The 23051-nt window shown below is 40.8% G+C and overlaps 2 long non-coding RNA genes across 4 annotated transcripts; one reads left to right on the forward strand and one right to left on the reverse strand.

Moving 5' to 3' along the window:
• Positions 1 to 1240: 1240 nt before the first annotated feature.
• On the reverse strand, positions 1241 to 14702 carry LOC133608545 (uncharacterized). 3 transcript variants are annotated; one of them, XR_012050510.1, is made up of 6 exons: positions 12830 to 13803; positions 12224 to 12463; positions 9870 to 10018; positions 9440 to 9748; positions 7667 to 7737; positions 1241 to 1382 (listed from the first exon to the last, which is right to left on the reverse strand). It is a non-coding gene; the product is annotated as an uncharacterized lncRNA (long non-coding RNA). The 3 variants fall into 3 exon arrangements; XR_009815610.2 differs by lacking the exon at positions 1241 to 1382 and adding an exon at positions 14392 to 14702 and having other exon boundaries at positions 7468 to 7737; positions 12830 to 12925; XR_012050509.1 differs by lacking the exon at positions 1241 to 1382 and having other exon boundaries at positions 7468 to 7737.
• A 104-nt stretch (positions 14703 to 14806) lies between these two features.
• LOC140678863 (uncharacterized) lies at positions 14807 to 19348 on the forward strand. Its single transcript, XR_012050511.1, has 5 exons — positions 14807 to 14868; positions 15233 to 15334; positions 15413 to 15451; positions 16624 to 16746; positions 17919 to 19348. It is a non-coding gene; the product is annotated as an uncharacterized lncRNA (long non-coding RNA).
• The last annotated feature ends 3703 nt before the right edge of the window (positions 19349 to 23051 follow it).

Consider the following 23051-nt stretch of genomic DNA (forward strand, 5'->3'; position numbering starts at 1 on the left):
TCCAGCTCTGCAGTCAGCTCCAGCCTTGCCTCTAGCTCTACAATTAGTACCAGCTTCGCCTCCAGCCCTGCAGTCGGCTCCAGCTTCGCCTCCATCTCTGCAGTCAGCGCCAGCTTCGCCTCCAGCTCTGCAGTCAGCTCCAGCTTCACTTCCAGCTCAGCAGTCAGCGCCAGCTTTGCTTCCAGCACTGCAGCCAGCTCCTGCTTCGCCTTAAGCTCTGGAGTCGGCTCCAGCTTCGCCTCCAGCCCTGCAGTCGGCTCCAGTTTCGACTCCAGTTCAGCAGTCAGTGCCAGCTTTACCTCGATCTCTGCAGTCAGCTCCAGCTTCGCCTCCAGCTCGGCAGCTAGCTCACCTACTGCAGAAAAGCCCATCTGGCACCCGCACTCCTCCTTCTTGTCGGCCGTGAAAATGGCATCCCGCGCCGTCAGCAGCCATGCCCAGGACTTGGCCGTGGACCACCATGGCTGATGAGGGTTTATTCTCACCCACATCTGCCTCCTTGTTGGTCATGTATGTGGCCAGTTCATGGACGCCCTCCGAGCCATCAGCATCAATGCAGAGGACCTGTGCGTGGAGCTCCACAGCTGCTGAAGCTCCGAATGGTAGGTAAGAATTGTTGTTTTCCAAATAGAAAGATTTGGTAAATTGAGTCGAGAGTCCAGATGATTAATTCCATGTTTAGGTGCTTAAATTTTGAAGGACAGCGCAGAAAAAAGGCTCTTAAAAGCATAGACAAGACAAAAACAAAGAGGCAAGCGGGAAGAAACAGAGAAGGGAGGGGAATGCAACTGCTTTCACCAAGTGCCAAGAGACACATCTTGCAGACGGGAAACGTTTGACGCAGGCTTTTATTCTGCTGTTTTCTATGAACTCTTTTCAGACAGAGTGAATAAAAAAATGTCTACAAACTCTATACTTGATATACTAGAGTAAAAAGGAAACGTAGCACAGGGCGTAAAATAATAAACAGAATATCACTCTAAAGGGAGGAAAAAAGACAATAGCAAAATTTACACTGATCTAATAATAAAAGCAACAACCTATGATAAGCTACATAAAAGAAAAAGCGCTCACAAAGAGGAAGAGACAAAACGTTATAAACAGAAACTACTCTATAAAGAGTTAAGAAAAATCTACAAATTAATGCGCTCCAAGAGGAGGGAAAAAAAGGCAGAGCACTATGAAATTAGCTCAAACAAAACTGACCAAAAACTTTAGCAAATCAAAATCACTCTTCTTCAGAGGGTACAGAGAAATCAAAGAATAAATCAAGGCAATACTCAACGACTTGGACAAGACTGTGGAAGACGGCTGGAGGAACACGACGAGACGAAACACTCAAGAGACATCAGACCAGTGAAACAGGAGGAAGGGCAAGTGATCTGAAATGAGAGGGAGAGTTAACATTTCAAAATAAAACGGGAAATGACAAGACCACATGAAACCAGACAAAACTTCACCCAGGTGACACCTTTCTCTTGTTGTGACAAAATTATATATATATATATATATATATATATATATATATATATATATATATATATATATATATATATATATATATATATAGTTTATTTTGTCTTGTTGTGACAAGTAAGCCCTTAGCTTCCCGGTGCGCTTTTTTGAGCGGCACGGTCTCCTTTGTTTTTTTCAACTTTGTTTTCATGCTTATGGAGTAAAAGTGACTTGTTTTACCTGCCCACAGCTTTCTTCTTGTTTTTTACATTCTGGGGAACATGACCCTCACGGCGACGCAACCCGAACGCAACACTCACCGCTTCTTTGTATCTACCGTTGCCAAATATTGTAAAAACTGTCTCAGCGATTACATTTAGTTTTGGGTAAATCTTTCTAAATACTGCCTTCAGACCAAAGCAGGGCTCTTGACAGGCTCTGTGCTTCATGTCCGGTGCCATGTCTCACTGGCCACCGCGCAATGTTGCAAACTCCTCAGTAAGAAGAGAAGCTATTGGTTGTCCGAAATTTTGCAAGACGCTAGATGACGTCATCGCCACATTTGCATAATTGTATACAATGGACACTGTTGGAGAGAGGAATAACGTCGTGAGAAGGATAAAACATGAGTTTAGAAATGCTAAGTATCATAGGCTCCAGCACCCCCCGCGACTCCAAAAGGGACAAGCGGTAGAAAATGGATGGATGGATGTAAGTATGATTAAAACATCATATGAACTTTCTTTTGTTAATTCTTAGTTTATTTTCTTTAAATCAAAAAATGTTTTCTGTATTGTTAAGTATAATGTTTTGGTACAGCGGGGGAAGAAGACAGCACAGATTCAGGGACGTCGTTTAGCTCTATTTATTATAGCACAAAGGAATGAGGTGTGTAACTTAATCCAAATATGTATGCTGTGCGACTATGTGTAGTGATGAACTGTGTAGTGGTACCAGGAGTGTTGAGTGAGGTTCGGAAGTCCAGGGAGGGCAAGGCAAGCTCGGAGGTCCAGGCACAGGCAGGAGGTCAGGGGCAGGAGCAAGGCATCATGGTCCGTGTCCAGGCGGGAGGTTGAGATCCAAGAAGGCAGCCAGGGAACCAGAGTGAATACGGGGAGACGAGACGCACAGCTCGTGACCAGGGAACGGAGGAATGCTGCTGGATGGCGACAAGGGACACAAAACGAAGGAACACAGAGGAAGAGAAACACAGAGAGAGAGAGAGAGTGCACATAGAGCTAGAGACGTGTAGGCTTACTGTACGAGAATAAGTAGCTATGTTCTGGCCCGGAACGCAGGTTTGCGCTGGCTTAAGAAACGCAGGGGACTCATCAGCGTCAGGTGTGTTAATTGCTGATTTGGAACCGCTGCGCTGGAGCACGGCCACAACAGGAGAGGAGCGCGCCGGCGAGCAAGCCAAGGAGAGGCGCGCGCACGGGAGCGCGCCACAGAGAGGAGTGGGACTGGAAGTGCGCTGAGGAGCGGAGCGCAATGAGGAATGCGCAGCGGCATGCACTTGCACCGAGACATATAAGAGTATAAAGTATCACAATTTGATCAAAAGACTGGTTGTGACACACACAAACAAACCAAAGCTATTAACTGGCTCAATAACACTAACAATTTGATCAGGACGTTACAGTGATTTATTTGAGCATGATTTAACAGTGAAGAAATATTTACATTTACATCTTGCTCTGTAAACCAATATGGAAACCGCGTCAGATTTGCACATTTGAAGTCTGGATGCTAGGTCTAGTCTCGGCTCGTTCTGCAGCTGGGACTGCTGCGTGAGGCTACTGTCAACCTCACTGCCAGTGAGGAGGAGCGTTTAAGACATTTACCGCTGAGTGATGTGTGCTTTCCTGTCTCTGAAACATCTCAAAAAGTTGCTTGATTTTTCACTTTTGAGGAAAAAAAGTCGCTGAGAAGAGATGGAAATTTGCAGAGTTGGCACCACTTGAAAATTCGGGGTTGTCAGAAACTTTAAGTCATTGTCAAATAAAATATTTTTCCTATATTAGCCGCACCGGACTATAAGCCGCATATATTTACATTATGAAGTTTACAGATACAGACTTTGTGAATGTTTATTTACATACCGTATTAATTATTACCTAATTAATTCCAAATGGTGCCTGTAACATGGTAGTAAAACTGCTGATCAAACCGAACAGAAGTCACTGCTTGTCATGGACCCACTAGCTGCGGAAGCTGGCTCTCCAATCAGCTAAACAGACTCAATAACTCCACGATGACGTTTTGGTGAATTTACTGAGAAAATTGTGAAACTAAAACAATACAAAATGAATGCCATCCATCTTCTTCCGCTTATCCGAGGTCGGGTCGCGGGGGCAGCAGCTTAAGCAGGGAAGCCCAGACTTCCCTCTCCCCAGCCACTTCGTCCAGCTCCTCCCGGGGGATCCCGAGGCGTTCCCAGGCCAGCCGGGAGAGAAAGTCTTCCCAGCGTGTCCTGGGTCTTCCCCGTGGCCTCCTACCGGTCGGACGTGCCCGAAACACCTTCCTAGGGAGGCGTTCGGGTGGCATTCTGACCAGATGCCCGAACCACCTCATCTGGCTCCTCTCGATGTGGAGGAGCAGCGGCTTTACTTTGAGCTCCCCCCGAATGACAGAGCTTCTCACCCTATCTCTAAGGGAGAGCCCCGCCACTCGGCGGAGGAAACTCATTTCGGCCGCTTGTACCCGTGATCTTGTCCTTTCGGTCATGACCCAAAGCTCATGACCATAGGTGAGGATGGGAACGTAGATCGACCGGTAAATCGAGAGCTTTGCCTTCCGGCTCAGCTCCTTCTTCACCACAACGGATCGATACAGCGTCCGCATTACTGAAGATGCCGCACCGATCCGCCTGTCGATCTCACGATCCACTCTTCCCCCACTCGTGAACAAGACTCCGAGGTACTTGAACTCCTCCACTTGGGGCAAGATCTCCTCCCCAACCCGGAGATGGCACTCCACCCTTTTCCGGGAGAGAACCATGGACTCGGACTTGGAGGTGCTGATTCCCATCCCAGTCGCTTCACACTCGGCTGCGAACCGATCCAGTGAGAGCTGAAGATCTTGGCCAGAAGAAGCCATCAGGACCACATCATCTGCAAATAGCAGAGACCTAATCCTGCAGCCACCAAACCAGATCCCCTCAACGCCCTGACTGCGCCTAGAAATTCTGTCCATAAAGGTTATGAACAGAATCGGTGACAAAGGGCAGCCTTGGCGGAGTCCAACCCTCACTGGAAACGTGTCCGACTTACTGCCGGCAATGCGGACCAAGCTCTGGCACTGATTATATAGGGAGCGAACTGCCACAATAAGACAGTCCGATACCCCATACTCTCTGAGCACTCCCCACAGGACTTCCCGGGGTACACGGTCGAATGCCTTCTCCAAGTCCACAAAGCACATGTAGACTGGTTGGGCAAACTCCCATGCACCCTCAAGGACCCTGCCGAGAGTATAGAGCTGGTCCACAGTTCCACGACCAGGACGAAAACCACACTGTTCCTCCTGAATCCGAGGTTCGACTATCCGGCGTAGCCTCCTCTCCAGTACACCTGAATAGACCTTACCGGGAAGGCTGAGGAGTGTGATCCCACGATAGTTAGAACACACCCTCCGGTTCCCCTTCTTAAAGAGAGGAACCACCACCCTGGTCTGCCAATCCAGAGGTACCGCCCCCGATGTCCACGCGATGTTGCAGAGTCTTGTCAACCAAGACAGCCCCACAACATCCAGAGCCTTAAGGAACTCCGGGCGGATCTCATCCACCCCCGGGGCCTTGCCACCGAGGAGCTTTTTAACTACCTCGGCAACCTCAGCCCCAGAAATAGGAGAGCCCACCACAGATTCCGGAGGCCCTGCTTCCTCATAGGAAGACGTGCTGGTAGGATTGAGGAGGTCTTCGAAGTATTCCCTCCACCGATCCACAACATCCGCAGTCGAGGTCAGCAGAGCACCATCCCCACCATACACGGACGGTGTTGACACTGCACTGCTTCCCCTTCCTGAGGCGGCGGATGGTGGTCCAGAATTGCTTCGAAGCCTGCCGGAAGTCTTTTTCCATGGCCTCCCCGAACTCCTCCCATGTCCGAATTTTTGCCTCCGCAACCGCTGAAGCCGCACACCGCTTGGCCTGTCGGTACCTGTCTGCTGCCTCAGGAGTCCCATGAGCCAAAATAACCCGATAGGACTCCTTCTTCAGCCTGACGGCATCCCTCACCGCCGGCGTCCACCAACGGGTTCTAGGATTACCGCCACGACAGGCACCAACTACCTTGCGGCCACAGCTCCAATCGGCCGCCTCGACAACAGAGGTACGGAACATCGTCCACTCGGACTCAATGTCCAGCACCTCCCTCGTGACATGTTCAAAGTTCTTCCGGAGGTGGGAATTGAAACTCTCTCTGACAGGAGACTCTGCCAGGCGTTCCCAGCAAACCCTCACAATACGTTTGGGCCTGCCAGGTCTGTCCGGCATCCTCCCCCACCATCGCAGCCAACTCACCACCAGGTGAACCCACGTTGCCTCTTCGGGCTGTGCCCGGCCGGGCCCCATGGGGACAGGCCCGGCCACCAGGCGCTCGCCATCGTGCCCCACCTCCGGGCCTGGCTCCAGAGGGGGGCCCCGGTGACCCGCGTCCGGGCGAGGGAAATCTGGGTCCTTTGTTTTTGTTCTTCATCGAGGTCTTCGAGCTGCTCTTTGTCTTAAATGTCTTAACAAAGCCATCATATCTCAAATTTGAGAATAATGAGAACAAATTGAGAGTGCAATTTAAATATTCGTTATCTGACTTAATTAGAAATAACACTAAAAAAATACTCAAATATTGAGCGGTGTATCACTTTATTTGGCTACACACAAATACAAAATATAAGATATGAAAATAGATTAAATACAACAATTTAAATGTAGTTAATTAGTACATACATAATGTACATATTGACATTCACAATAATTAAAACAACATAGAAAACAATATACAAAAAATAAAACAAATACAAAACTAAATGAATTTAACATTAAGTACTCACTTTGTTGTTGTGAAAAAGTCCGGTGTAGTTTTTTTTAACTCCTTGTTGAGCAAACCATGTACCGTAGTTAAAAAAAACACCTGACTTAATCTCAGTAAGAGGGTGAGTAAATGACTAAATTTCCATTTTGGAAATATTCCAAGGAAAAACTGAAATACATTTATAAAATTGTAACCGTGGTGTTTGGAACTGGTCTACATATAAAAAATAATCACACATTGAACACCAAGGATACTTAACATTTTTTACCTCAGGGCCCGACCAACTTTTCCACTACAGAGGGGTCTGGGACCCACTCAAATACAAACACTGAATTAGTCATCTTACACTAAAGTGTATTACAACTGAGTACCATTACGGCCCATATGGACGGACCACAGCTAAGAAACAGATATTTATTGGCGGCCCCCAAGGGTATTCGCAGCCAAACAGTGGGCCCCAGCCCTATGATTAAGAAACACTGTTGTAAACAATAGAACAGCCTCCTGCGATAACAATATAACATTTGGTACATAAATGATCATTAAAACATTTTGAAATTGGTTACAAAAGCTACTAATATACCTGATTATGTAAGCAGTAACATACTGCGTCATTTCCGTTTTTTATTTGGAAACAGCTTTGTACTGTGAAGGGATATTAGCCGCTAGCTTGTTAGTGAGGTTGCATCAGTGCCAAATTTGCGAGACACAGCACAGCTCAATATGCATTGTCACAGTATAACGTGGTACTAAAAGCTACATCATAGGGCATTTTTATACAATATATACTGCGCATGTCTTTGGAAGTGGGAGGAAGCCGGAGTACCCGGAGGGAACCCACGCAGTCACAGACATGCACCTGGGGATAAGTTGATTGGCAACACTAAATTGGCCCTAGTGTGTGAATGTGAGTGTGAATGTTGTCTGTCTATCTGTGTTGGCCCTGCGATGAGGTGGCGACTTGTCCAGGGTGTACCCCGCCTTCCGCCCGATTGTAGCTGAGATAGGCTCCAGCGCCCCCCGCGACCCCAAAGGGAATAAGCGGTAGTAAATGGATGGATATACTGCGCAACTCCAGACCAAAATATCAACATGTTTACAAAGGAAACATCCTACCCCAGAATGAACTTGGCAGGTACAAGGGCCTACTTAAAACCTGCTCTTGCCCAACATTTGTTTACCAAAGCTTGCTTGAGCTTGGCCTCCTCAATATTGTCCCAATCAGGAAGGGTACCGCATCTCAGGACATACGCTGTAAGGCAAGAACATAATAATCAGGCATTCGTAATTTTGCCACATCCGAGTTTCTACAGGTATCAAATCTATGCAATGCAATAATAATAATAATGCAAATCTAATTTAATGCTTTTTAACGCCATTTTTTTGGTACTTATAAAAATTTAATGCCCATGTGCGACTGCATAGTTATTATATATAGTCAAAAGCCTACAATTATCTGTATACACACAGTTGTAAGCATTAGACAAGTTAATTAGTTGAAAAGTTTAGATTAACTGTTACTCTCTCGTGTATTAGAATTGGCTTACAAAACTGTTTAATTGGAGAATGTATTTTTATTTATTTATTTTTCTTGAGTAGCATATAGTGTTTTGACTGTGTGCATGGCCGTAGAATGGCCAATTAAAAGGTTCCGTACATCAAAATATTTAAAGGAGAACTGCACTTAAGCCCTCTAAACAAACATCCAATTCTGCATCAGATGATCAATATTATATACCCATAAGCCATTTTTTTAGTTGTGTCTGTTTAAAACATGCTGTAAATATATATATATATATATATATATTCTCTGAAAATGTCTTATAATAGTCACAAACTGGAGAATACCATTTTACAATTACAATTTGTTTTAAAATAGTTAAAAGGTTTTATAGAATAATAAATGAACATCATACTAGGATTGCAAATTATGCATGTGTTTGGACATGGATGATCGATTTAAACATTTTAGAAAAATACAGAACGGTATTTGGAAAAATGCCAATAAAATGCATTAAAAAAAAGCTATGTCAATTATATTAATTTGCCGATATTGAATATATTGTATTTTACACCCTCTCTGTTGTTTAAAATGTTTACAGTAAATAGCAAGTTATGTATCAAGTATCCAGCAGCTGAAGGAACTTTTATTAATTTATTGTGGGAACGTCAGAGAACAAAAGAGTTGTGGTCTGCTGTGAAAATTGCCTTGTTTGTCCATCCTAAGCCATAACTTGAGGCGCCTGCGTCACGACAGTTGCTAATGTTAGCCAAGTTAGCTCATATGTGTTGAAGTGGAGGTGATTGAAATAAACGAGTCGTGTATGAAAAAAGCTCAGCTTCCCCATTATCCTGACATGATGTCCCAGTTAAGGACTACACGCCTACAGTGACCAAAGAATGGAAAAGTTTAGGCCCCCAGAGCAGTTTCATTGTGCCGTATTGAGGCAGTGCTTTTGTCGCGTTCCCACCTTACAATACCTCTTGTATGCAGTTTGGCAGCTTCAGACACAGACAGATGTAGCAATTTCGAGGTTCTTAAGTTAATTTTAATTTTTACATTTTTTTTTCCGTTTGACATATTGACTGTCGGCCATGTCCTACAATTGTATTACATTTTTTAAATGCCTCTGGACAACGCTTTTAATGCTTTTTATTGCCATTTAAGGCCTTAATTTACACAAAATCCATTTAATGACTTCATGCCTTGTGGAAACCCTGCACATACAGTACACTAATACACACAACCACACTTCAAGTTGATGGACATAACACTATATTGCTTATCACAATGCTAGTTTTTTGGCCAATCACAAACTGTAATTATGTAACATTCAGTTATGCTTCTTGTGTGCTATAATCGATAAGGGATCAAACTTTCTTGTATTGAACTTCTATTTAATTATTGTTACACAATTTTGGCCTGAAAACACCCTCAGTTTGGGAAAACTTACTTAGGATTTCTTCAACTTTTTTCCGGTCAAGGATGCGCTTTCCTGTTCCTACAGGTTTGTTTCCAGGGCGACCAAAAGCGACAGCATTTTGACACTCCTCAACTGTAAAAAAGTGGTCAAAAAGTGCGTGGAATAAACGCATGCAATTGGGCTTTGAAGCATGACTCATGGCAGCAAGGCGGAACAAGGACATGAATATGCCGCTCTCAGGAAAGAGCTCCTGCTAGCCCGATTGTTGAGGAGGGCCGTCGCTGTATTTGTCACTAACGAGGTCGCAGAGAGTTTGGAGTACTCTGACTTGGTCCGGATCTGAAAGGGAAAAAATAGCACAAACAATACCCGAATGAGAAAATAATGTGTTCAAGGCCAAATAACAAATTTACGTAAACAAAATAATTACATCATGAATAAATTAGCATTAATTACTTGCCTATTTTCAAGAGGACTTCTTCGATTTGTTGCTTTTCTCGCAGGATTTTTTTGAACTCCTCCCAACATCCATCACATGGCGTCCATGATTTTTCTGCCTGCGGTCGATATGAGATAGTGTCCTCGACAGATGGGTTGCCTGCATCTCTCCTGTCAAAAGAGATGAGAAATACTGAACTACAAAAAAATTACTGAAATGACCCACATTTTAACCTCCAGCGGCCAAAGTGGACCTTAGTCTATGTACAGTGAGGAGAACAAGTATTTAATAGACTGCAAAATATAAAACAAAACAAAAAATCACATTGTATGTTTTCAGGTAATTTGCATTTTTTTTTCCATGGAATTGATCACCTAGAAACCTCTATTGGGAGTATATTTGAAGTATCAAATATGGATATCATGCAAAAAGATGCACATTAATTACTTTAAAAAAAATTCATACAATGTGATTATGGATTTTTGTTTTGGATTCTATCACTTACAATTGAAGTGTACCTATAATGATAATAATAATAATAATAATAATAATAATTATAATAATAATAATAATAAAAGTAACAGACCTCAAACTACAAAATCAGCAGTGTATAAATGATTTGTTCTCCTCACTCTATGATGGACGGTACCAATAATGAAAATAAATGTACCATGACCAAAATTGACCATATCTACAATCATGCTGTACAGTACTCCTAAACAAAAACATTTCACATCAAAGACAAAGGAACTGGACCAATACTGAAGATGAAATCTTCTTGACTGCAAGGAAATAGACAACTCACTTAGTCAACAATACCAACAGATTATGACAGATTTTACAATATTAAGTTATACATAACATTGACTATCCCCAAAAAGTTATTACTTTATATATCTCAGGATTATTTATGAAATGTACAATTAAGTATAAACTGTCAAACCAGTACTTATATTTGGATTAAAAAATGTTTTTAAACTATGGCATATTGAGATTTCCGCCTTAACTACTTTCTTTCACACAGGAAGTACAGGCATGTGAGCACCCTTTGACAAAAGAGGAAAATTTACAAAAAAGAGGAACATTTCTATCTGCACGTAGTGCTCCCACGCAAGCCCCGAAAATATTTTTTTAAGAATCAATACTACATAGCCCTGGGCCAATAAAACAATAAATATATATCGCAATAGACACATAATGATATAAATATTAAATGTGTTCGATAAAATATTTGAGCAAGCAAGATTCGCTGCATGAGGTCACTCGCGCTTTGGGAACACAGAAAACAGAAAACAGGAAGTGTCACTGAGCAATGGGAGGGACATGCTATAACAGACAATCAGTTAACGGTATTTACTGAGCAATGGAAGGGATACGCCAACAGCCAATCACGTAACAGTATCAACAACAAGTAAGCTAGCTCGATGATGCTAATTATGCTAACTAGCAAGCTTGTTTTGGTTTCCCTGTCCTGAAATTCAGTGCGGCGTTTAGGCAAGAGCAACAGCAAGTACCTGTGGCCGAGGCGAGCGTTCCATAAATTTTGTTTGGATCCTATTTTTTGATATTGTTTACTTAATTCATCCATGGAACTTTTGTTATTGTTGAAAGCTCCGGATCGGACAGGTTTTCACGGGACACATTTCTGGTGTTGTGTGTTGCTCTGAGAACCCCCGGGTGTTTAGTTAATGCTCGATTGCTGATAAGAAAGCAAAGTTAGCTCTGTTTTTTGACACTCATCCTTCAACCCCCATCCTTACACTACTTTTATTTATATGTTTATATATTTTAATTTATATTTAATTTTTAAAAATGAGGAATTTATATTTTGACGTGAAACTGAATGTTAAAAAACGTAGATTTCTCTCTTAAGAAAGTATATATTGTGTAACTATTATTTTTCCTCAATAAAACTTGTTTATAAGATTTCAGTGTGTGTTCAAGTACTTCTTGAGCACATTTATCAATACTCTAATAACAATTGTAACCATGACATGAAATGTTAATTTTTTTACTCCCTAGTTTTGACACATGAGATTGTAGAGTGGATATTTACACTCTATGAACATTTTGACCATGATTAAAAAGTAATAAAATGATGGCAAATAATTGTTTTCAGGGTCCACAAGTTCAGAACTTTTAATCCTGAAATCAAAGTGGATACAGATGTTGGGGTTTTGGCAATGAAATACAGTAAATATTTGTATTTGTCATTCACATACTATTTACTGAAACAATTATTTGATGGCAGATAAAATAATATTTCAGTTAATGCTGTTTTTTTGGTTTGGAAATTCACCAAATTTGATTTTATAAAGATGAAAAGTTTTGAACTTGTAGCCCCATAGGCATGAGGTAATAAATGTCAATCTTACCCATAGGGTGGTGGTGGTGGTCCAACAGTGTTGCTGCCTGTTACAAGTCCCCCGTCACTTTTCCTGAAATATATTCAACAGTTGCCCTATAAAATTTACCATCTGACCACTTTGCTAAAACCGAATCTCCTGTTCTAAGATCTAAGATCTGCACAGGAGCTTCATCTCTTGACAAAATGTCTGCTCCAGTAAAGATTTTGCCGGTATAACCGTCCTCCCATCTGACGAAGGCCAAACACCCTGAAAGAGAGAGTGCAAAAGAGAAAGTGTTTAACATTTTTTATTTGAGTATAAAAATTTGGACTGGTATTTGTCACCTCATTTGGACAACAATGTTATGATTATTCCCTCTCCCCATCCCTATATGCATTTTAAAGCATATGCAGTAGGGTGAGCTTGCCCATCGCTGTCTTAGAGGTGTGTGGCCTCATTACAATTAGGGTACTGTTACTAACCTTCTTGGGGCGACTTTCCCAAGGTGGCATTCTCAGCTGTTCTTTAAATACTAAACAAACTAATAAAGTCCTTTTTCCAGTTTGTTAGCTACATGTAACACGGCAATTTGGCTTAACCGTAGTCCGCTTTGCCACACATACAGAGACTTACCAGATTACTCATTTGGGGGAGGAGAATTATGCAGGTCCTTCATTTTCTTTGTGGGAACTCTTAACCTCTTATGTTGTCATTTTCTTTTTGTCCATCCTGTTAATGAAAAAATAAATTTTGTATCACAAACTGGGGATAGGTTGATTGGCAACACTAAATTGACGCGAGTGTGTGAATGTAGTCTGTCGATCTGTGTTGACTTGTCCAGGGTGTACACCGCCTTCCGCCCTAGCGCAGTTGGGATAGGCTCCAGCACCCCCCACGACACGGAAGGGAAAAGCAGTAGAAAATAGATAGATGGATGGAACTATAATATAAATGGAAAGTATTTACATATATGGGGTCACTTCATATGGATGTTAACTTTTTGGGTAAATCATATTTAACTTCTGTCAAAAACAAGTAAACAAAATGATTGTTTATGATCGTTCTGGCTATAGTAAAAAAAACTCAACCCGTACAGTTTAATTCTTATCTATTTTGGGGTGCGGGGGGCTTGATGGCACCTTTTTATAATAGGGTACATATTAATAAAGTTATGGCATTTTTAACAAAAAAGGTCATGAATAAAATATTGAGCCCCAATGACTTTGTATTGAAGAGGTTGACCATAAATTAGTGCATTTTGACCAGGTTAAGACAATCATAACTTTTTAAACATGTATCACAGGAAAATTATTCTTATATTACGTAACTCGTAAGAGGTTCCGCAGCCTCCGAAGCAGAACCTCTAGGTTCTGTAACAGCTTCTTCCCTCAGGCCGTAAGGCTCTTGAACGCATCATAATGAAATTATCCCCTCAACTCCCCCAAAATGGATTAACTCGCTGGAATAAAAAAGACAATATAACATACATCCATAAACGTGGACGCATGTGAAAAAGTGCAATATATTTATCTGTACAGTAACCTATTTATTTATTTATATATGCACCTTATTGCTTTTTTATCCCGCACTGCCATTAGCTTATGTAACACAATTTCCTTCCTATTTGTACTGTAAAGTTCAAATTTGAATGACAATAAAAAGGAAGTCTAAGTCTAACTAGTCTTAACAAGACCTGTCTGATAATGCTAGTTTCATTTAAATGAATGAATGTTTCAAATTTTACACACATAGCTACTTTATTTTCCAATATATATGCAGTTTATATGATCAACAGCGTGATACAATACATACTGGCCACTGCCAGCTAGTAAGCAAATGTACTGCTGCTTTCAAAATGGCGGGGCACATTTGTCAATCATTGAACACTTTTGGATGTCATCTCTTATTTATTACAACTAGCCAGCCATACCAATAAAATGCAGTCCGGACCTTCTTTGTCGATTGTTACTTTACCTACAACAGTATTATAAAAATGTTTAAAGTCAAACCCCCAAATTAATATGCACTGTATAATCTAATTGTGAAGGTCATTATGTATACTAACATTACTTGCTGGACAGACGCCATTAACGTTACCGCAACCTCTCAAAGGACCACTCGTTGTCACAACAGTTAAATATTTTCACTTCACAACATTACATGGTTAACCAACTAAAAAATATTAGGATACTTACCTCTCCAAGTCTTCTGTCACAAGCATTGCGGTTGTCGTTTCCAAAAACGTTCCCGCTTCTTCTTCTCTTTCTTCTTCTTCCTCGTTTTCGTTCGAGGTCGGCGCACACAACGTTAAAATGTTACGCCACCTACTGTTTTCCCGCTTCTTCTTCTTCTGACGTTGATGGCAAACAACGCGTCATGTCCGCCGCTGTCTGATAGAAGGCGTGAATTTTCTGAATTGCCTTCCTTTGAAAGTTACACATAGCCAAAAATGGCTATTTTCAGATGGACATACAAGGAGAAAATCAACTTTATCTAAATTTTGAGATGTGGATCTGTCTCATCAATATTCTCGCGAGATTTGGCACGGCGCCCCATGAATCTGTCCAATCATATTTGCGCTTCCTGGAAAACACGCATGCGCATTTAGTGGGCGAATGTGACTTGTATCGATTGGAGGAAACAATTCAGCATCGAAGGAATAACGACTGAAAGTAAGTAATACCATTTATTGTTTTTGTTTTGGTATTTAAATTACTTTAACACACACGAGTTATTATTCATCAAACTAATGTAACGTCACTGTGTTACGAAAATAGAGCTATAAATGCCGCATTCAACGGCGCAACCACCTTGCTCGAAGCTATGATACTTACCTCCACCGAGGCATCGTAAGTGATAAGATACACTTTATACATCCCATAGTGAAATAACAATGATAGACATAAATGTACAGAGAACATTGGAAGTGGAACAATATAAATTACTGAACATACACTGCTTCAACATAATATAGAGTTTTACATTTACAAGAAGTTCCACTGTGTATTCCAGCAACCTTTGTCTGTATTCACATAGTATTGGAGTGTCAAAATGACAAAACGAAAACCTGCAAAACGATGGAGAAGAACCGGTAAAGAAGTCGACTCAAATAAACGATCAAGAAGGACTGTACAATTGGTGAGTAGACTGGCATAGTGGTGGTGCATTAAACTGGAAGCAGATATAATATGTGATACTTTATTTTTCTTCCTGCAGCCACCAATGTGAATGTGGAGACTGATGAGCAATGTCTAAGTAAGTTATATGTATATGCGTGTTCTTTGTTTATGTGAATTAGTTCTGATTGAGATTTACAGACCAGATAGATGGATAAAAAGCTGTCCACAGTTTGTCAGGAACAAGCATGGAAATATTGCTTTCTTTTACCCTGATTACAGTAGCACATATATGAAGAATGAAATTTGAAATATGAGTTATCTCAGCATGTGTAATTAATCTTCTTTGAACCTTTCATCTTCAAGTTAAGGCTGGTAGGTAACATCAAGTCATGATTAGGGATGTAACAATATCAAAATGTCATGGTATTATATCGTCACAGTGTTAAAGCCACGGTAAGATATTGTTACAAACATGTCAACGTGTGTTAAATGAAGTGGCAGGAATGTTTAGGATAAACACACTTACTGTAATTGAATACAAACATAATGTTCATATGTTGTAGTCCTATTTATTATTATAAACAGGTATTTTAAGTGCAAAGGAATGGTGCAAAATCATCCAGAATTTCAAGTAACACACATATTTTAGTTTAATCTAACACAGCAGTTATAGGCACAGAAATATTTCACAGCAACAATTCCTCCGAGCTACGAAGCACAAACGTTCCCGTCACTCCTGCACAGTTCCTCTTTTTCGCCCCTATATAATGTCCCCTGTTTGAACTTTGTTGTCCCACACTGCGCGGGTTATCTTGGGAGATCGAGTTTACTTCTCAGATCAGCCCACTTAATATTGTCAGAAAAAAACACACTGACGGGAGTTCTCGTTTGATAGCGTCACACATCACGGCATTATTGTGAGAATTTTGAAACCAAAATAACGCAATATTTACAATAATGTTGCATCCCTCATCAAGATCCTTTCTCATAGGTTTGGTTTGCTGCTGTGTATTTACTAATCATTGGCATTGTTTATCACTGAAGTTCCACACTTTCTTTTTATAGTGCGTGTTGTATTGTGATGAGTTACATTTAATACAGTGGATTATGTGTTACCACAAACACAGAAGATACGTAAACATGAACTACAATGCGATCAAGATGTGGGAAAAAAGTAAATGCATTCCATTAGCTAGATTTGTATAATGTGTTCAATTTATGTCAACTTGCTTCTTGTTTTGCAATTTCCTTCTTTTCTTTTAATTATTTTAATTTTTAGAGTTTTTTGGTTCCTCTTCTTTGTGTCAGAAGGTAGCAGCAGGGGAACAGAAGGAGCCCAAAACACTGCTCTTCATATGGAACACATCCAACCTCCAGGTGTCCATGCAGGATGTACCACTCTGGAACACCAAGCCTCTCCCTACCAGCCAGGTACACCCACCGTCTTCTGTGTCTAACTACCGTATTTTCCGCACTATTAGCCGCACCTAAAAACCACAAATTTACTCAAAAGCTGACAGTGCGGCTTTTAACCCGGTGCGCTTTATATATGGATTAATATTACGATTCATTTTCATAAAGTTTCGATCTCGCAACTTCGGTAAACAGCCGCCATCTTTTTTCCCGGTAGAACAGGAAGCGCTTCTTCTTCTACGCAAGCAACCGCCAAGGTAAGCACCCGCCCCATAGAACAGGAAGCGCTTCTTCTTCTACTGTAAGCAACCACCCGCCCGCGTAGAAGAAGAAAAAGCGCGCGGATATCACCGTACGTTTCATTTCCTTTGTGTGTTTACATCTGTAAAGACCACAAAATGGCTCCTACTAAGCGTCAGGGATCCGGTTCATGAAAAGACACAATCTCTCCATCCGCACACGGATTACCGGTACTATTTCACAGCAACTGATATTCCTGTGAACCGCACTGGATACAACGGGAGCACGTACGGTGAATATTCGCACCACAGGGAATGAGAAGTCATCCTTCACTGTGGTTCTAGCTTGCCATGCTAATGGCCAGAAAATCTCATGGTGATATTCAAAAGGAAGACCTTGCCAAAAGAGACCTTTCCAGCCAGCGTCATCATAAAAGCTAACTCGAAGGGATGGATGAAGAAAAGATGAGCGAGTGGTTAAGGTAAGTTTAAGTTTACGCGAAGAGGCCGGGTGGCTTTTTTCACGCAGCTCTGTCCATGTTGATATACGTATGTTTGTGATTGCACATTTGCGTACATTTTGGGAGTGAACAGAGTTGTTAGAACGCTGGTTTTTAATATATTATTAAAGTTTGACTGACCTATCTGACTGTTTTTTTGACATTCCTTTAGCGCAGTTAGATGCGGCTTACAACACCGGGCGGCTTATAGGTGGACAAAGTTTTGAAATATGCCGTTCATTGAAGGCGCGGCTTTTAACCCAGGGCGCCTTATGGTGCGGAAAATACGGTAATGTTTTGCTGTGAATTTTGTCACAAAGCATATCCTGCTAAAATATGCCAAACTTTTGAGTGTAAGAATGTGAGCGATATGCTGAGATGTTATACGTTTTGCCTTGTGACAAAATGTTATAAAAAACCTTTAATGATTTTTATTCTATTTTAATTTCAGCACATGAAAATATTTCTACTTTTGACTATCAAAGACAATGGAAAACCATTTTCCAGATCAGCCCTCATAGATCCTCCTGATGGCCTAACAACTGAACTACATGTCGATGCTGAGTATGATCCATCTCAATCATTTGAGGAATCTCTCCCTGATATGGGGGATTGGATGTACAATGACGGACATATGTTTAATGAAGGATTTGAAGATAGTTTGAGTGAGGAGTGTGCAGAAGAGTCAAATATCAAGGACACAACAGACAAACCATTATATGACAATGCATCAGTAACCGTGGCAGAGTGCCTTCTGATCATCATGGCTTATGAAAACTGTCATAAAGTCACTGATAAGGCCCTATAAGCGATTTGCTGAAAATGTTCAAGTTGCTTTGTCCCGATAGTCTGAATGCAGACTGCTTAAACAGTGTGCAGAAGTTCAAAAACTTTCTTTTATCCCGCTCTGCATCATCGCCTATTTTATTACATAAATACTGCAGTAATTGTTTTGGGCCATTAGAAAGTAAACAAATAAAATGTCTGTCTTGTGGGACCAGTGTGTCAGAAGAAAGATCCTCATCCTTTATAGAGGTTCCAATTAAGGCTCACATAAGGTCATTGTTCCTCAAGCCAGGTTTTCAGGAGAAGCTTAACTTCAGATTAAGCAGAAAGAAGGCAGATGCTAACAACATTGAAGATATATATGATGCAGAAGTTTACAAACAGCTTGTCGATAGGGGTGGTCCTCTTAGTGACCCTAAAAACATCTCACTTGGAACACCGATGAAGACAAAAATTGATATTTGTTAAGGCTCATACATGGTACTCAAAATATACCTATGCAGATGGTAAATGTAGTCAAACTTGTGCAGTCTATTCCTGTTATTTCACAAACTATTAAACCAGGGAATGTCATAGCTGAATTTTACAGACATATGACTAAAGATGATAGTTTCTGTCAGGAAAACAAATATTTGTCTAGGATTAAACTATATGGAGCACCTAGTGAACTTCTATTGGACACAGTTCACCTCTCTGCATTGCAAATACATGCGGGTCACTGCATCAATTCTGGAACAGTAAGCATCTTTCACAGGGCACAAGTTAAGAGAAATTATCTCACATCAAAACACAATGGTAAAGGTAATAGAAGAAACAATTTTACAGGTTTTTTTTCAAATGACGGACAAACAAAGTATGGACAGATTGATTTCTTCTTTATCATAGCACAATCATGTGCCAAATGGGCCCTCCTTCGTGAATTCAAACATGCAGGGTTTTCTTTGCTGCAAGATAGTGTAACAAATGGTACATGAAGTCATGTTATTCCCCTATTGGAAACCTCTGCCAGTACAGTAGTATGATTGGATGACATATTGGGTAAAGTTGTTTTCCTTGACTTCACATCTGTGCCTGGCATTGTGTTTGCAGTTCATTTCCCAACACACTTGAAAAGTTTTAACTAATTAAGAACTCAACTGGCCTAAGAAGTCACAAATCAAATATTTGATCATTCAAAAACTTTCTTTTATCCCGCTCTGCATCATCGCCTATTTTATTACATAAATACTGCAGTAATTGTTTTGGGCCATTAGAAAGTAAACAAATAAAATGTCTGTCTTGTGGGACCAGTGTGTCAGAAGAAAGATCCTCATCCTTTATAGAGGTTCCAATTAAGGCTCACATAAGGTCATTGTTCCTCAAGCCAGGTTTTCAGGAGAAGCTTAACTTCAGATTAAGCAGAAAGAAGGCAGATGCTAACAACATTGAAGATATATATGATGCAGAAGTTTACAAACAGCTTGTCGATAGGGGTGGTCCTCTTAGTGACCCTAAAAACATCTCACTTGGAACACCGATGAAGACAAAAATTGATATTTGTTAAGGCTCATACATGGTACTCAAAATATACCTATGCAGATGGTAAATGTAGTCAAACTTGTGCAGTCTATTCCTGTTATTTCACAAACTATTAAACCAGGGAATGTCATAGCTGAATTTTACAGACATATGACTAAAGATGATAGTTTCTGTCAGGAAAACAAATATTTGTCTAGGATTAAACTATATGGAGCACCTAGTGAACTTCTATTGGACACAGTTCACCTCTCTGCATTGCAAATACATGCGGGTCACTGCATCAATTCTGGAACAGTAAGCATCTTTCACAGGGCACAAGTTAAGAGAAATTATCTCACATCAAAACACAATGGTAAAGGTAATAGAAGAAACAATTTTACAGGTTTTTTTTCAAATGACGGACAAACAAAGTATGGACAGATTGATTTCTTCTTTATCATAGCACAATCATGTGCCAAATGGGCCCTCCTTCGTGAATTCAAACATGCAGGGTTTTCTTTGCTGCAAGATAGTGTAACAAATGGTACATGAAGTCATGTTATTCCCCTATTGGAAACCTCTGCCAGTACAGTAGTATGATTGGATGACATATTGGGTAAAGTTGTTTTCCTTGACTTCACATCTGTGCCTGGCATTGTGTTTGCAGTTCATTTCCCAACACACTTGAAAAGTTTTAACTAATTAAGAACTCAACTGGCCTAAGAAGTCACAAATCAAATATTTGATCATTGTTATAAATGCTCTGAAAATACCGATGAGATGTTGCCGTGGATGCTGTAAAAGTCTGTAAATATGTACTGTATATGGAGTATCATTGTTGATTAAGTTTTTGCATTGTCTGTAATATTTCAGTGGCCAATATATTAAAATGTACTTGTTAAATAAAACCACTGTCTTTTTTAATGAATATTTAGGCCTACTACGCTACTGTATTTTAATATTAGTCCTTATCATGGTGGTTGGAGAGCCAAAGGTTTTCTGAAGTGGTACTTTGTGAAAAGAGTTTGAGAATCACTGCTCTAGAAAGTTCACTAATGTTAAAAGGTCTTAAAAAGTGTCTTGTGATCATAACAGTATTGTTTGGGTTCAGTTTTAAATCTCACAATTGTAGTCACTGAGTTACTGCACATGGCGTGTGTATAAGAAATCAACAAATTAAGTAGAACATTATGCATTAAACCATATAGATTACAGACCATATATCCATATTGCCTGAATTCATTATTTATTTGGCATGAGATAAACTGGAGTATGATTGAGGTATAATTAAATTGTGCCAATTAAAATGTATTTTTAATTTATTTTTCCTAAGATAGAAAAGAGGCATATCTGACAACTCAAATGGTGAGCAGTGAGAGACAAAACCAAGTATATCTCTCACTGAGACATCATTGAGACATATTGAAACCAATACTCATCAATTTTCTTTTTGCCGAAATAGAAAAGAGACATCTGAGAACTCAAACAGTGAGTAGTGAGAAACAAAACCATGTATATCTCTCACTGAGACATAATTGAGACATATTGGAGACCAGCTCATTCATCTCTCATTTTGCTCTTAGTTGAAATCGGGAAAAGAGATAACTGTTAGACAACTTTGAGATCTCTCACAATGCTCACTGTGAGCCTTATTTCTCAGGAGATACATCTGAGAAGAATGAGAAAACTACTTTGGTCTCGATTCGTGCTCTTTTATGTCTAGGAGATGTATATAAGACATACATGAGATCTCATCTTCAATTTTGCTTTGCTATGGGTATGTACGACTACAAGACGGCACTTCCAGTTAAACACACTAAACAGAAGGAAATACTCGAAATGTTCAACCCGCGCCCTTTAGTGAGCAAACTCGTCCAAAAGATGGTGCCAGTAGATAGCACTTTTTACACCACAAAATAAGAAAAGCATTCCTTCCTGTGCATATGCTCATCCTCAGGCTAAAGGATGAATAGTTCAGATTGGATCTGTCCAAGGTAAGTCTATGAGCATGAACTGATGAAAACTACTTGGATGATGAGAGGCCAAACGTCTTCTAAGACAACTGGTCAATTGAATGCCATGAGAATAACAATAACCTGATGAATAAGAACAACCATAGGCACATTCATCTTCAAATATAAAAAAATCACATTCTATAAATGTGACACGCTTCCAGTATTTTCAATGTTTTAAAACACAACAAATATCCCCAAAAATGGTTTATAAAGTAAAGAGGCAAACACAAGTCACATGTCAAATACATTTATTTTCCAGGAGTCAAGTCAGTATCGTCACAGACGTCGACAGCAGGGGTCCCCAAACTTTTTGACTCCGGGGCCGCATCGGCTGGGGGCCGCACTATATATATATACTGTATATATGTATATATATATATATATGTATATATATTTATGTGAGTATGTATGTATATATATATATATATATATATATATATATATATATATATATATATATATATATATGTATATACATACATACATATATATATATGTATATATTGTGGCAAATTCAAGAAACACAGCGTTGTTTCTCTCAGGTCTTTATTGTAAGACTGCCAACATGAGAATGTACAATAATACAAAATATGCACTTTTATAGTGTGCCCAAGAAGACACACAAACCACACCCATTCTGCTGAGTGTGAGCATGGTCCTAGTGCCCGCTACACAGCCCCCCCGCCCCCGAACACCCAGACAGCAAGTTATGGGGGGAAACTAAAACATCTCAGGGGGCCTCACTCGCCTGCCGTAACGGCTACAATGTCCATCCTGCGGAGGAGCAGGTGTACCTTTTGGGGCAGAAGAGATATCAGGGCCCGGTGGAGGCGAAGAACATTCAACCCTAACAGATCTTGGAGGGCGACCTCGGCGGGGGACTTGGCCCGGCAGTATTTCTTCACCTGCAACACAATGCGCCGGTTTAAGCCTGTCCAGAGAAACGCATTCCCTGCGCCCGCCCATATCCAGCACAAAGTTTTTAGGACCGCGTTCCAGCACCCTAAATGGGCCATCGTAAGGGGGTTGGAGGGGTGAACGGTGAGCGTCATGACGTACAAAGACAAAACGGGCAGACTTAAGCTCTGACGGCACAAACGACTTAGGGAAACAGTGGTGGACCGGGCCAGGAGCTAAGGACCCCCTCGACAAAAAGGGAAAAGGTCGAGGGGTGCAACCCTCAGGTAAAAATTCCCCTGGGACACGAAGTGGCTGACCGAACACTAATTCAGCGGGGGCCGTTGCGAGATCCTCTTTAGGGGCTGAGCGCAACCCGAGCATAACCC

Source organism: Nerophis lumbriciformis, linkage group LG06, assembly GCF_033978685.3.
Source record: "Nerophis lumbriciformis linkage group LG06, RoL_Nlum_v2.1, whole genome shotgun sequence".
Lineage (NCBI taxonomy): Eukaryota > Metazoa > Chordata > Actinopteri > Syngnathiformes > Syngnathidae > Nerophis > Nerophis lumbriciformis.